Source organism: Dermochelys coriacea, chromosome 2 (genome assembly GCF_009764565.3).
Source record: "Dermochelys coriacea isolate rDerCor1 chromosome 2, rDerCor1.pri.v4, whole genome shotgun sequence".
In the NCBI taxonomy this organism is placed as follows: domain Eukaryota; kingdom Metazoa; phylum Chordata; order Testudines; family Dermochelyidae; genus Dermochelys; species Dermochelys coriacea.
Window position 1 is genome coordinate 159,219,924 of NC_050069.1, and position 14,045 is coordinate 159,233,968.

A 14,045-nucleotide genomic window follows, 5' to 3' on the forward strand; every position below is an offset into this window, starting at 1 on the left:
AAACGGGACCCGAGTGTCCGGTGAGCAGCGCTGACTGGAAACTAAAAGTGAGGTTATAGGAGTATCCACATTAGCCTTCGCTCCTCCCCACTCCCAACACCCACCCCAGAAGGCTGGAAGAGAACCTGCCCTGCTGCTGCGGGAGGAGGGGGGGCAGCTCAGTGCAGAGAGAGACTAAGAGAATGGGCTAGAACCAGGTAGATACCCACTCTATGTGGGCAGGGGAGTCCTGTTTACTCCCTCTCCAGCCCTGCTGCACTTGCAGTTTACCTCTGGCTCCTCCCTGGCTCCAGGGACCAACCCTAGCTCCCGCCCCACTGTGCTTTTGCCCCCCGGCCCTTTTTACAATCATTCCCCAGAGGGGCCCACAAAAACTTAATCCGGCCTTGAGCAGAGCCCACACCACTGTGTTTCTCAGCCTGAAGCCAAACATTCCTTTGGAGGGGGCAAAGAGCTCAGGAGCCTCACCTCACAGACCTGTTTTCTTGCAAGGAGCTGGACCCTGCTGCCCATCCTCTCCCAGAAACATTACTTCTCGTTTAGGGCTTGATCCTACCACAAAGAAATCAATGAGGGTGTTACCATTTTATTCCTTTTTAGTGAGGTTCTTACACTGTAGCATCTGAGCACCATGCAGTCATGTGCTAAGCAACATGACTGCACATTTGTCATGTGTTGCTTGTTCTTTCACCCTCTCCCCAGCGTGGTAGAGTGTCTTGGTTCAACCACGTGTGTTTTGTTTTGATATGTTTGGCTTTATTTGTATTTTTTACTTCAGTGGGAGCAGGATCAAGCCTTCAGTGGGACAGGAAGATAGCACCGTAGGCTACACCTCTACATTTCAAAGGTAGCTCTTTACAGGAGAGAGGATCTTGAATCATTCTCCTTTCTAGAGCTTGCAAAAGGGAGTGAAAGCAGATAGGAGAGGGACTGAGACTGTAAGTTCTCTGGGGCAGGTCGGGACTGTTTTTGTCCAGAGTTTTTATAGCGCTTAGCACAATGGGGCAGTGCTCCATGACTAGGGCGCCTAGGTGCCGCGGTAATACAAATAATATTCAAAACTTAAGACAATAAAAAGCTGACTCCAAGACCAGTTATAGTAAAAACAAATTCATTGATTTCCCTGCAACATTCTGGATAAACAAGACTTGCTGTCTTTAAAGGGAATCTTAAGATTTCAAGAAGAAAAATGTTTTTATTAAAAACGGTGTCTATAATCAATGAATTGACATGATCCTCAGCTGTCGGTGCTAGGATTCCAATAGGAAACCCTTCCCCGATTCTGCCTATAATCCAAAAGCTGCTGCTCCACTGCTTAACACTGGATAATTTTGTACATATTTTGCCCTTTCACAATAATTTGGGGGCCCCTGGGGTTAGTTTTTTTGAGGCAAATGTCCCCTTTGATCCCCCACCCCAATAGCGCAGGACCTGGCTGTGGAAGATGACTCTAGTCATGTTAGTCTTGTTATCCTTGACCAATATTACTTTAACTATTTGTGTGAAATCATCTGTAGAAAGGCTTCATTCTGAAGCCAGCCAAGCATTTGAAATCTCTCCAGCTGCTGACTACAGAGGAACCTGTAATATTATTCAGAGGTCCATTTCCACTTTATCCAGCACTTTGTACATAAACTGGTATGCTTCTCAGAAGCCTATGCAATCTGTATATTGAGAGACCATACATTTACAGTCACTGTTATTTTAGCTGGCAAATGTGGCTCAGACTATTCATTCCCTGTGCAGTATTTCTGCTCCTAAGGTAGGAATGATCATAACTTCAAAATTGTATTGACTGTCTTTTTAGTATAACACCTTATAGACTGGCTCCAGAACTAGTTTACTGAATATGCCAGTAATTTTATTACTGCCACAATCCTAAATAAATGCACAGGTCAAATATCTCCAAACCCTATTTTTCTTTACCTTCTATTTTACAATTGCAATAGGACACTTCAAGTATATATTTTCTAAAGTACTAGTGAATTTTCAGGTTGAAGTAAGCTAGCTTGGCGCCTCCTAGGACACCTTTGGTATGCAATAAACCCCAGTCATACAATGCCTCTGATATGTTATTGCTTAATTATTACCTCCAACTTGTGAAAGATGTCAGAAGGAAATCTTCATTTGCTTTTTAGCCGAGATGGTTGCAGGGATGGATACATTGTGAAAAACAATGATAAGATCAACTTGCTACAAGATATTGCATTTCAAGGTATATAATTAGTGAATATATTTCAAGTGGCAAAATGTCTCAGAAAACAGTGCATTTCTCAAGCTCTCTCCTTCTCCATTATCTGCCTATAAATAGATAGATAGATATGGGAAAGGAGTGGCATTAAGTACTCCACAACAGTGCATATTAGATGCTCACACATGGAAAAAAGGCTCAGAGTTAACAATACAAGCTTACGTACTGTAAGGTCCTGAACCTCTACCATACGAGAAAGATACCAAGTTCTCCATTTCCTATTTGAATTTCAGCAACAAAAAAGAAAGAAAGAAAAGTCTACAGGTCTTCAAAATGTAACTTTGTTGAATATGGATAACTGTGAAAATGAGGTAGGCTTCTCTGTCTCTTCATATCTCATTTTCAACTGCCATATCTTGACTGCAGGTTTCACTAATTCTTTATCTCCTGAAAGATGCCAGCAAGAAATAACATCCCTTCAGGTATTAGCGTTTGACCTGGATAACTTCCTACTGCTCTCTGAACCAACCTCAAACAAAATCTACACAGAGCAGCTGAGATGCAAACAGAAATCTAAAGACCATATTAGAGATTGGATATTCTTGTATTTTTCTCTTTTGTCCTACACAGTCCTATTAAACAAGACTATACATATTGTATGTATCCAAAGCCTGGAATTGGGACACAGATGAGGAAGCACTCTTCTGGGACCTGGGTTCTTTAGAACTTGAGCCTGATAATGAATCTCCAGGGCAAACTGAAATCTTCAAAGGATTATCCAAGTCCTAATAATACATACATATGCTATGCTATGCAAGCAGGGGCGGTTCTGCCAATTTTGCCGCCCCAAGCAGTCGCCGCCGAATTGCTGCCACTGCAACAGCACCAGAGCTGCCACCGAATTGCCGATGCACCTGGAAGAGTGGCAGAGCTACCGCCAAATTGCCACTGTGGGACACAGATTGCCACCCCATTCTGCATGCCGCCCCAAACATCTGCTTAGAAAGCTGGTGCCTGGAGCCAGCCCTGTATACAAGATACTCCCTCTGGAGGGCCTGCATGATGCACTTAAAAGACTAGTAAGAGTAAAGTGAGAGAAAAATAAAAGACAAGCCTAGAAAAAGGAAGACACAGGAAAGAAAGCAATACAGAAGAGAAATAGATTCATTGTTCATCTGATCTGAAGCCTGCAGTTCAGCTCACTGTAGTTGGAAATGAAGTAAACCTGCCAGGATTAGTTTGAGTTTGAATTTGAAGAATTTCCTCCCTGCTACTCCGATAGGCCAATATCACAAGATTTCACCTTTATACAAGTTGGAACCAGAAAATAGGCCTCTTTCAATTTCAGATCCAACCAAAACAGCATGGCGAGGTATATCAGATAACTGTAACGCATTCCTTGGTTTTCTAGCTGCTTCAATCCCAGCCGGCTGGCTAGGGTTCTCAAAGGACATATACCAGTTGAGTGCACGTAGGCTCCCCCCTGCCTATGACCAGCGGTGTATTAACGCCTAGGCCAACAAGGCCTAGGCCTAGGGCGGCAAATTTGCAGGGGCGGCAAATTTATAATAGCAGCCAGAGGCCCCGTCCTAACTCCACCCCTTCCCCACCCCCTCCCTGCCCCTATTGGTCCCCTTCCCTCAGAGGTTCACAGTAGCCCTCAGTTTGGCCACTTTCATGGCTCAAATCTGCCGTTCACTCAGATAACCTCATCACTGGCTGGCATGGGAAAAAGGAAGGAGAACAATCCCCACAGTCTCTGCTGGTCTACCTAGTGGGTCAGGGGACAGGCCAGGGACCTTCCCCTCTGGGTGACCCACAGTCCAAGTCAACTCCTCCCGTATCCAACAGGGAGTTGGCGGTATGGGGGGAACCCAGGCCCGCCCTCTACTCTGGGTTCCAGCCCAGGGCCCTGTGGATCAAAGCTGTCTAGAGTGTTTTGTGTAACACCTGTGTGACAGCTACAACTCCCTGAGCTACTTCCCCATGGCCTCCTCCCAACACCTTCTGTATCCTCACCACAGGACCTTCCTCCTGATGCCAGATAGCGTTTGTACTCTTCAGTCCTCCAGCAGCACGCCCTCTCACTCTCAGTGTCTTGCATGCCCCTCATTAACTGGAGTGAGAGCCTTTTTAAACCAGGTGTCCTGATTAGCCTTAATTAATTCTAGCAGCTTCCCAATTGGCTACAGGTGTCCTAATTATCCTACCTGCCTTAATTAGTTCTAGAAAGTTCCTGAGTGTTCTGAAATAGTCCCTGTTATTTTACCCAGGGAAAAGGGACCTGCTTAACCTGGAACTAATCTACCTACCTTCGACCACTCTTTGTAGCCATCTGGCTTGACCCTGTCACAGCACGTACAGTAGAATCAACATTTACCAAAAATCAGATCAGTCACAGTCTAGTGATGGGTTAACAAAGTTTAGCAAACTGAACTACACCCACATTTTCTCACAATATAAGAGAGACACCAGTTCAAATGGATTTGAATCCAATTTCCAACCCCAGAGTGGGAGTTGGAGAGCTTTGGCTGCATGGGAAGTACCAGGCCAAGAAGAGTCCTTTGTTCCAGGACATCATCCTTGGAGCTAGGGGAGGAGAGAGAAAATGGCCTTGGTTGTAATTTGGGTACTTAGTACTTACTGTGTTAGTGCATATGATATATTAGGAGTTGATGTGAAGAGATCTTTTATCGGACAGGCTGTTATAACAGAGAAAATTAATAGCTGTGGTGTTAATGTAGAAATTAAAAGAAACTTTATTAGTGTTTGTGGATGGTTCATTCTCTCATGTGCCAATGTTAACATTTTATAAATATGCATATGCGCTGGCACGTCAGTATCAGCATATGCTTTCTTTCCCTCCCTGTCTGTCTGCAGGATGAAGTTTTTAAGTGTATTTACAGGAGTCATACATATGCTGTGAATTTTCATTCCTAGGTTTCTGGAGTCATAACAAAACTTAATAGTACATAACACAAAAACGGCCATACTGGGTCAGACCAATGGTCAATCTTGCCCAGTATCCTGTCTTCCAACAGTGGCCAATGCCAGATGCTTAAAAAGGAATAAACAGAACAGGGCAATCATCAAGAGATACATCCCCGGTTGTCCATTCAAATATTTGGTAGTCAGAGCTCAGAACACTCAGAGCATGGGGCTTTGTCCCTGACCATCTTGGCTAATGGCCATTGATGGACTAACCTCTATGAACTTATCTAATTCTTTTTTGAACCCATCTTAGCATTTAGACTTCTAGCATTTGTACACAAGCACTTTCAAACTGTGTCTCTTTTTCGTTGTCTTTCTTGATGTGATATAATTGAAAGGGACTATTTTTATTTGACTATTTCTCTTCAGTTCCTACCTGTACTTTATCAAATTTCCATTGTCTCCTCTTTACTAGGATGTAGAGATTCCCTGTTAATAGATCCTTCACTATGGGATGTATCTAGCCAAAGGACATGCTCCTCCGCAGCTGTCAGCTTTCCCACAGACTTTAGTTTTAAAACTTCTCTATGACCTTTTTAATTTTACATGCCAGCAATTTGGTTCTGTTTTGGTTAAGGTGGAGCCCATCCTTCCTGCATAGACTCCTCCTTTCTCAAAAGGCTCCCCAGGTCACAATAAACCTAAAACCCTTCTCTCTACACCATCTCATCCATGCATGAGACCCTGCAGTTCTGCCCGTCTAACTGCATGGGAAATTGGAACTATTTCAAAGAATGCTACCATGGAGGTCCTGGACTTCAATCTCGTACCTAGTGGCCTCCAGGACCTCTCTCATACCTTTCCCTATGCAATTGTAAAGTAAAGAAAGTTGTTTCTGTCATAATAAAATATAATATAATAAATAAATATAATAAAATATAGAAAAAGAATACCTTGGTATTGGTTGAATACCTCTGGCAAACAAATTTTGCAAGTCAAAACTGCCCGAGTTTTAATAAGAATAGTTGTGGCAATCAAAATATAAGGTGGCTGGAGAGCGAGGTGCATGTGTGAGAGGTTGGTTTTTTGTTTTAACTTTTCCCTTCAGCCAGTGGTTTCTCTGCATTCTGGAATCTGGTGCACAATCAAATGTAAATCAAGAACAATTAAGGTCTTGTCCCCCTTTTTACCCCGACTTGTGCCCCAGGGTTGTGAGTTCAATCCTTGAGGGGGCCATTTAGGGATCTGGGGCAAAAATTGGGGATTGGCCCTGCTTTGAGCATGGGGTTGGACTAGATCTCCTGAGGTCCCTTCCAACTCTGATATTCTTTATTCAACCAAGCAAGTCAACAGAACACAATCATGCACTTCAATGTCCTGATGTGACAAAGCACCTACTCTTAAGTCATCCACCAGTATCTTCAGAATTACTAACATGGCAAGAGAAAGTGACAGAAAAAGGTAAGTATGTTATCTTAGCTCTTCAGGAGAGGGATTTGGTTATCCCATGAAGAATTTAATAGGGAACATACAGTAGTTTACAAGAATTTACATTATTCCTTTCCTCTAAACTAAGACACTTTGCCACTTCATGTGAAGCCAATCAACTTATTACAAGGAAATCTCAAGAGGAAATACACAGGAGAAGGAAGAAGATATTTAACAAGGAGGATCTCTTGCTAATTAGACATAGCTTTGACATTATTATACCTTGTATTATAAGTACATAGCTCTGACATTGTTATACCATGTATTATAAGTACATGTAGAATAACTGGGAAAGAATATCAGAGAACGGGTCTCCTTCTATATACCATGTCCTGCAACATTACAGAAATAGCAGTGCACTGGGTACATCAGTCACACAGACAAAAAGCTCTCACCACAATGTTTTGGACTGAGAGTCTTACTAAAATGTAATACTGGTAGAGCTCAAAAATAAAAGGTTAGAGATACAAAACAACAAGAATAATTGCAGTCCCTATGCTCCCAGCAGAGCAGGGACTTCTCCCTCTATGCATCTTCTGGGCAATACTCATCCACAAATGTGGGAGACAGAAGAGCAGGAGGCAAGTACCTGGCTCCACACACTGCTCCACCAGCCTGTAGAGCTGACCAGGCATACATGGGGGAATGTTCTGCACATACTGAAAGGAGGTAGGGGACAGAATTTCACATGGACCTTACCCTGAGGAAGGCTTGCTCTACCCTTCCCTCAGCACATGCTGTGCCCCCAGGTCATAAACAGAACACTTATCTGGATGCAAGCAGGATGTGAATGAGCTCTCCTGGACATCTAGTGATGCCCTGAAGGAAAAGACTTCAGGAACAGACCGTATTTGCCTACACACATCTACTCTGCCTTCGTGTTCAGCAGACAGACCTGCATTGCCAAAGTGATCCATTTTGGCTGATGTTGGGTTACAGTTCACTTTAGTATTAAATGCAGGGGTAATGAATGTTATCCTTATTGTATGAGTGAAAAGGAGCAGAACTGTACTTAATGCCCTGATTAAGGGGGTCACCTTAAACTGAGCCTCTCTTGCTAACCAGGAGTTGGGATGCCAAATCCCACTGAAGATGAGAGGGGGTGAGGAACAGTGTTCTCACCTGGTGGTGTGGACTCTGCCTAAAGAGTCCTAGACACCATTTGACCCTCCCCTCCCCAGTGTTTAAAGACAGAGCTGGTTGTATTGAGTTGGGAGTCCTTGTTTCTGGGCAGTGATTACTAGAGCTGCAGTCACTGATGAACTAGTCTAGGGGTGTCATAAATATAAAGGGAAGAGTAACCACCTTTCTGTATACAGTGCTATAAAAGCCCTGCTGGTCAGAGGCAACATCCTGTTACCCGTAAAAGGTTAAGAAGCTCAGCTAACCTGGCTGGCACCTGACCCAAAGGACCAATAAGGGAACATGATACTTCCGAATCTTGGGGGGGGGGAGGGAGGCTTTTGTTTGTGCTCTTTGTTTATGTGGCTGTTCTCTCTTGGGACTGAGAGAGGCCAGACAGAAATCCATCTTCTCCAACCCATCCTAATCCAAGTCTCCAATATTGCAACCAGTATAGGTAAGCAGGGCAAGGTGGATTAGTTTATCTTTTGTTTTATGTGAATTTTCCCTGTGTTAAGAGGGAGGTTTATTTCTGTTTTCTGTAACTAAGGTTTTGCCCAGAGGGAGATCCTCTGTGTTTTGAATCTGAATACCCTGTAAAGTATTTTCCATCCTGATTTTATAGAGGTAACTCTTACCTTTTCTTTAATTAAAATTCTTCTTTTTAGAACCAGATTGATTTTTCATTGTTCTTAAGAGCCAAGGGTATGGGTCTGTGTTCACCTGTACCAATTGGTGAGGATTGTGATCAAGCCTTCCCCAGGAAAGGGGGTATAGGGCTTGGGGGAAGACTTCTCCAAGTGGGCTCTTTCCCTGTTCTTTGTTAACACGCTTGGTGGTGGCAGCATACTGTTCAAGAACAAGGCAAAGTTTGTACCTTGGAGAAGTTTTTAACCTAAGCTGGTAAGAATAAGCTTTGGGGGTCTTTCATGCAGGTCCCCACATCTGTACCCTAGAGTTCAGAGTGGGGAAGGAACCCTGACAGGGGGCTAAGCCCTAGCCCTGGAATGAGGACAGTGTTGCAGTGAAAGACAACCAAGAGGCAGTAGCTCAGGCATTCCCGGCTACCCAGTGAAAACACTCAGAGCTGGACTAAGTGGGGGAACCTCAGAATGTGGCATTGCAGAAGTGGCAGCGATAGCAGCAGAGAGTATCATGGCAGAGGTGGCAGTGAGCAGAGGCAGCAGTAGCATTGCTTGATGCCTGCCCCCCTTCCCCCCCACTTAAGGTGCCAGAGGTGGACCCATGTGACTCCACCTCTGAACTCTGGGTCTTTGCTGACTCAGGACAACCAACTGAGTGGGGTGCAGTGGAGGGAGAGGGGAGTGATGTGTTAAAGGAATATTTGTTGTCAGACTTTCACAGCATAAGGTGAGAAACTGAGGCAAAAGGCATTGCCCAGTGTATTCAGGGGGCGTGTTTGCTCATAGTTACTTTCAAATCGTGGATGTGGATTTTTCCCAAAATAATTCTGGGTTCCTCTTCCCTTTTTATTAAAGGTTTTCTTTGCTATACACCAACTCAGTGCTTGTGAGAGGGGAAGTACTGCGCCTTAGAGGCAGCCGGGGCGGTGTTTAAATTTTCCCAGATTACTGGGTGGGGACTCAAGCCAATTCTGTGTTGTACTGTTAAGAGGATCCCCTAGATATTGAATCTGAACCTTGTTCCTGCCGACGCCCCGTGGCAGAAGGGTTACATAAACAAACATAACATTGTGAAGTGATGACCTGGGGAGAATGCTCAATTTAACTAACAGGTTAGAGTATTTTAGAGAAAATAGGAACCATTAACATTAAAAAAAAAAGTGTGGCTGCTATAAAACCAGGAAGAAAAATAATGATACATTAGGCTATGCATCATTAATGAAAAAAACAAAATAAAACAGTACATCCAATGTTCAGTATTTACTGCACATATGCCAGGTTGTTAATTTTACTGACATTTTACTCAGTCGTCCCATCTTACAGCGTCCCAACAACAGGAACAAAACATCAATAGCTGAACAAAAATGGCTTCTTTTTCAGAGGCTTTGTCCTCGCTATGGTTTGTTTTTGTTTTCTTTAATTCACCAGTTCAGCTCTGTGAGGAACAATACTCATGACACAGGATCGGAACTGCAATAGTGACACTGGTGATTCGTAATTGGGATAGCCACTGTATAAGCAACATCAAAGTGATATAAGAAGGAATAAAACCAAAGCAGCAAAATTAAGACTAAAACCTCCCTACTTCTACATACATTCAGGTGTTCACAGTTATTCTGGATAAATCATTGCTAAACAAAGAAAAAACCTACTAGCATTTGAAAGATTACACTTAATGAAAACAAGGCCCAGCAGAATATACCTTGGGGAGCTTCTCTTTAGTGTCAATTTCTAAAATGAGCAACCCCAGGACTAAGAAGGATCTTCTACTACGTTATATACATTTAAAGCAAAGTGCTATCGACTTTCGTGGTATTTGGGTTATCATGCTCCACAATGGATCAGAATTTGAACATCACTGGAAACTACCCCTGTGTGTCAGTGTCAATAACAGAGTTTAACTTGTTCAATATCTCGAATGCTCTTAACATCTGGATGCTGGTTCTTCACTATAAAAACACACCAGTAAACTGCTTTTTTTTCCAGCACTTTGGCAAGGTTTGACAATTTTCTCCACCACATTGGCATCAAATTCATGTTCCTTGTCCTATCCCCTTCAAGGGCCTGAATAAACCTGGCTCCTGTCCACTTCTCTAAACTCAGCTCCTTCTGCTCTTCTTGTTCCCTTCATTCCATGCAAGCCACATGGCCAGTGGTTAAAGTAGAATGAAATAAGGGGGAGCTAATCATCACACCAGACAAGGAGGTGGTGGCGGTATAAGCTGTGCTGAGAGGAAGGAGAATTGCCCTCTGCTTTTAGCTGCATTCCCCTGACTTTCCCTTACTTTAACCCCAGGCATAACTGGTTTCTTCAATCCAAATTGGTTATTCCTCTTCCTCTCAGCTCTATATTTTTTCCATATGAGAAATGCTTTCTGGAAATCCCTTCTTTGACCGAGTCTGCCATGCCTCCTCATTATATTTCCAAAAGGCTTAAAGACCCTAGAGCCCTCTTCCCATTGAGACTAAACCACTGATATTGCCAGCCATTCCCCTATTTTTAAAAATAAATGAAATATTCAAAATATAAAATCCAAACAATGATCATGGAATTAACACTCATATCACTGTTACATCCACATTTCTTGCTGTTCCTTCCAATTCCCCTCCTGCCCTGGCATTTGAGCATGGCCTACCTAGGACTGAGCGTCTTCCAATTAAAGTTAATGGGACTTTGGTCCCTGACATCAGTGTGAGCAGGATCAGGCTCCTAGATTCTAAGATCTTCAAAGCAAGTATCTGTCCATAAAGTACCAACATATTCTTTATATTACAGATAAACAACAATGATGGGCCAAATCCTGCTCTGAAAACACACACATGGAAGGTCTTCTCAACTAACAGATCTCATCTTTTGTACATAGGGGATCAGCCCCCTCTTCTGTAGGCCACCACTTTTCCTCTCCCTGACTTCCTAAGATCCTGCAGAGGGCATTTTCTGGAGTTAGGACTGTGACTAATTCCACATTATTAGAAACAATGTAGAAATGGAGAGATGTGTCAGTTATCAATTCAATCTGATATTTTGAAGATCACTCTTCTGATACAGCATGTCTGTAGAACACATCTCCCTTTAATGTATGGGGCTCAGTCCCACAGCACATTTGTACATACATATGTGCCTATCTCCTATTGAAGGACTACAAGGTCAGGCTGCAGTTTGTAATTGTATATAATTTAATTCAAGATATTTCACACATACAAAAAAAAACAAACAAGTTAAGGGGGAAAACATATTGATGGACAGAATTAACACAAAGGCTTACTACGAAAATCCAGGGAGGCTTTGAATTCAGTGGGTTTGAAATCAAAAACAGGCACCTTATCAACTAGGTTATAAATGTTCTCCAACAACTTACAATCCAAACAATTGAATACCAATAGGTTGAACTGACCTCACTATAGTTGTATGGAGTGTACATCAGGGCAAAATCTGGCCTATTTTGTTTAATCTCGATAGAGATTTACCGTTATCATTTTAGCCACCAAGTAATTAGCATATAGATTGTTCTTCGAATGCAACAGAAATATACTGACTTTTTAGAAAAATGCAGTTCAAATCACATGGGGTGCCTAGATCAACATGCATGGAAAATACAAGGAGAACAGACTTAATTATTGTGCAGTAACAAAGGAACTAAAATGTTTTCTGTATGTGATGGAAGGGATTAAGTCCATGCAAATGCACAAGAATTTTTTTTTTGAAGTACTGTGAGTGCAATTCCATAGATTTGTCCTCAAGTTTAGTCCTGTACAGAAAGCAATCATATTTTCTCTACCTTCACGCTAATCACTGCTATGACAATTTAATATAAACAACTACACATATTGTCAATGGACAACCCTGTGATTTGTGTCAGGGATGTATATTCTGTACTCATGAAGATTAAAACAATTGATAGCTCTGCAAATTGAAGGTCTCAAGCATTGATGCCACTAACAGACTTTAAACTGGATTTACAGAGATGCCGAACTAAAAGCTATTTACCTTTTCCATCTTTGTACTGTGTTCTAAGAAACTTCCACCATGAGTTCAATTCAGCTTTATTTGCCAGACTGTCAAAGGAAATAAATTCTCCCACAATTCATCTGTTTGAATGACGTAACAGGCAATCCCTCGGAAGCCAGAGAACCAGAGTGCTTCTCATCACCACAACCCACACACTAATGATTTTCACAGTGGTTGATACCACCACAAACCATTTCTAGAGCCACGTCATGATTAAATTTAATCCTTTCAAATTATTCTCCACTGTCGCTGCTTGGGTTCCAGAGTGACATATATTGCAGGTTAAGAAAGATTTCAGCTTGACCATGGCATTGTTCCATGACCAAGAGGCAAAACACATCTATAACTCTAAAGCACTAAACAACTGCCCTGGATTGTAGAACTCAATGATCGGCACAATATAAAATTCCACCCTTACATCAATCTCTCATTTATCTTCTGGCTATGTGCTTGGATACATTGTTTTTAGCACAGCTTGTCTGATTCATAAGCTGACAGGGTAAGTAAGAAAGGACAAACTGTGCTGTTAAGTAATTTAACCTCATTGGCGGCATTACTGTATCCGAAGGGATAGTTATTACTCTGTGAGCATGGTTACAGTACATCAGTTACAGTGGATCCTCTGAGCAGCCATGAGATAAGATGTAGGTTTATCCTTTCCCATAAAAAAATATTTTTACTTTAATTTATTTCAACAACAGACTGGACTGAAATCATTTTTCTTGTGTTGATCTCTTAGTATCTATGATCAATGACGAAAAGCAAGTTTAATAATAAAATAATAATAATAATAAATAATAATAATAATGTTTCTGTAATTTCATTTTGAAAAACACTGTGGCTAAAATTCTATTTTCAATTACATCCATGTAAAATCAATGGCTTTACTCTGGATTTGCACTAGGGTAATTGAGAGTAAAATTTGCAGTTTAGTCAGTACCAGTCAGCAAAGTAATAAAAGTCAGATGAGAGAGAACTGAAATCAACTTACCTACTGTATCAGATCCTCATGCGCTACAACTCCTTCTCAGTCTGAAGAAAATCTGACCTGTAGAAGATGAAGTAATAAGTTTTTTCTTATAACAAAATATTGACCTATACTTCATAAAACTTTAGACCAGAGTAACAAATACCAAGCTTTTTAGCGGAAAAGCCTTAGGGAACTTAGCATCCTGAAACCTTTTGCTGATTTCTACCATAGATATATGAATTAATGTTATATATTAAAACATGCACAAATAATAGAGCATTGCCAACTAGTGGCCCATCTTGTATCTTTACTTAGAGAATCGCCATTGAGATCAATGTTTTTTTTTTGCCAGAATTAAGATCACAGGATTGGCTCTTCAGAGTTATATTGACGGGGAGACTGTCAAAAGCACCCAAAGCCCATTGACTTTCAATAGGAAGTACGTGCCTAAATTCTTGGTGCACTAGGTGCTCTTTGAAAACCTCCCTCCAAGAGTTTAAGGTAAAAATGTTGTAAATGGTCCTGCATCATATCTGGTTGCCCATACACCCGCACACACTAATGACTCAAGCCCTGCAGCTGACTGCAATTCCATGGCCCCAACTAATATGGCAGAATTCAAGGCTGTCCACCAAAAAAGCAGGGTGGATCCTAACATGAATAATAACCTGCAATAATGCTGAGCTGTGG

The 14,045-nt window shown here is 42.0% G+C and overlaps 1 protein-coding gene across 13 annotated transcripts in view; it reads right to left on the reverse strand.

The window, feature by feature from the left end:
- Positions 1-14,045, reverse strand: part of LOC119850530 (poly(rC)-binding protein 3-like) — a 685,847-nt gene that overhangs the window by 409,690 nt on the left and 262,112 nt on the right. For all 13 annotated transcript variants that reach the window (XM_043508589.1, XM_038388664.2, XM_038388651.2 and 10 more), the window contains one exon: positions 13,377-13,433. The gene's annotated coding sequence lies outside the window, so the exon portion shown is untranslated. The remainder of the gene's footprint in view (positions 1-13,376; positions 13,434-14,045) is intronic.